The sequence below is a fragment of the Tarenaya hassleriana genome, unplaced genomic scaffold (assembly GCF_000463585.1).
Source record: "Tarenaya hassleriana unplaced genomic scaffold, ASM46358v1 Cleome9, whole genome shotgun sequence".
Lineage (NCBI taxonomy): Eukaryota > Viridiplantae > Streptophyta > Magnoliopsida > Brassicales > Cleomaceae > Tarenaya > Tarenaya hassleriana.
The window spans coordinates 4,608,578-4,610,842 of record NW_010971389.1 but is presented as its reverse complement, the minus strand read 5'-3'; positions in this window follow the sequence as shown (position 1 = coordinate 4,610,842).

Here is a 2,265-nt window from a genome sequence, read left to right as displayed (position 1 = left end):
AGATATTTGCGACAGATTTTTCTGTCGCAATTCTGTCGCAAAACTCGGATTTTGTCCGTCGCAACTTTGCGACAGATTAACGACCGGCAAATTTTTACGACAACAATATACGGACAGAAATGATTCTGTCGCAATCTGTCGCAAATTTGTAATTGCGACAGATATTCTTTTGTATTTGCGAAATATTTTTCTGTCGCAAATTTTGATGTTTCTTGTAGTGAGTATTATAATAAACATGAATGAAATATGGAATCACGATAAGCATGCAACAATCACAATCAAGTCCGTACGACAAGTCGCAGGACAGAGTCCGTCAAATCGTCTCTACGCGCACCATGCGTAGGTAATATACTCCCCATGTGCATAGCACAACCACCTCTCTCCTCGGAATCCATCTACTCCGCAACCACTCGGATCCGGCATAAATATATTTTTCTCCTCCCGAACACATCACCCCACCCTAGCATCGATGTCACCTCTCGATACTAGGCGTGTCATCCAACTCCTGCATTGATGTCACCTCTCAATACCGGAGCTCACCAGACGTCGGATACAACCGACGCCATCGACTATAACGAGAGAGCCCATCGCTGCAACTCTCCCTCGTTGACCATTCGTCGCGGAAATACTTGTCAGGTTCGGACCCGAACCTGGCAGAGTAAGTCTGTACCACCTCCTCGGGAGACCTTAATCTACCCGAACCTCAGGTATGTGTGATGCCCTCATCCTCGGGATACTCATATCCCGGGGTCCGCTCCGTCGCTAACGGAAACGTTGGCGCGGTTCCAAGAACCGTGTGTTCCTCGTCACACAATAGTACCGACTACAATCGGCTATCTACGCAAGTCATCGGGGTGCCCATAACCGTCCTATCGTTCGGACGTTGACGCGATCATATAATCGCCACATTCACAGTCATATCCCATATGGGTGACATCCGACCCGGATCGGATGGCCCATGGATGGGACACAATCTCGCAATCACCGTGCAATCATTCACAAACGTCCGTTTCTACAACCACGTGCTAAACGTTAATCCGAACCCTTCCGAATTAATGCTAGTACCATGCCAACTACCCCAGTCACATACATTTATATAGTTTATTTACTATACATGCATTTCCGCTTGCGTAGTCTTTTATATTTATTTATATATTTTCTTTGAGTATCTTCATTCATACTACCGTATTGTACCTCCAGAATGACCTAGCTGGTCTTGGTCCGCCCGGATAACCAGTTCGGTTCATTCCGTAGTTTTTAACCTTACTTGTTTAGTCATTTTGGGTCCAGACTACGTGGGGTTCGGTCTGACCCGTATTTCCGATATATTTTATATTTTTCACTTTTTCATAATTTGAGCCGGGGTAATATTAGGTTCGTCTTATCAAGTTTCTCAATTTTCCACATGGTGAAATTTTAAGGTTCCGTTACTCTTTTTTTTTTTCAGATCGATCGGTCTAGTCCCTAGACCGATCGGTCCAATCGGTTCAGAATGGACGTTCTGCCTTGTCCAGACCGGACGGTCTGGCTAGTGCAGAACGGACGTTCCGGACTGTCCAGAACGGACGGTCTGGATGTAATACCCCGAAACCCGAATGGAATATTTAATTATTTAAATATAAATAATTAAATAGGAATATCACGAAATCACCAAGAATAAATAGTACAATGCCGAGGAGAGGCACCAGCGCGGACCGGAAAGAAGAAAATTTAAAAAAAAAAAAGATTCCGGTCCGGCGGACCAGGAGTTGGTCCGGCGGACCGGAATCCGACAGTTTCCAGCTCGCTCTGTTGCGAGTTTCGGGACGCGAGAACTCGTCGGAAATTGGATCCACACGCGTCCAGCCACCGTCCGACGCCTGGAGGACGCTGCAGGCTTGCCCCTGGGCCCGGATGTCGACCCCTGCGACCTCTCTTCCGCGAGTTATATCCCTCCCAATCTCCAGACTTAGCCATGGCGAGCTAAAATTGGGAAGAAGAAAAAGAGAGAAAAAGGGAGAGAGTGGAGGCAAATCAGAGAGAAAAGAGCTCGGAGGAACCAAGAGGGACGTGCCCAGACGTGTCCCGGAGCTTCACGCGTCGTGTGGAGCCACGAGGAACTCACACGAGCTCGGTTAAGCTCAAGAACATGTGAGTGGCTTGAGTTGAATTTGTGGGATCTCGTTTTCAATGTTTGATGGTCCAATTCGAGATTTCCTTGCGTGTTTGAGACTTAGAACATGTCTAGGAATGTAAATCTATGTTTAATTGGCATCTAGAAGCAAC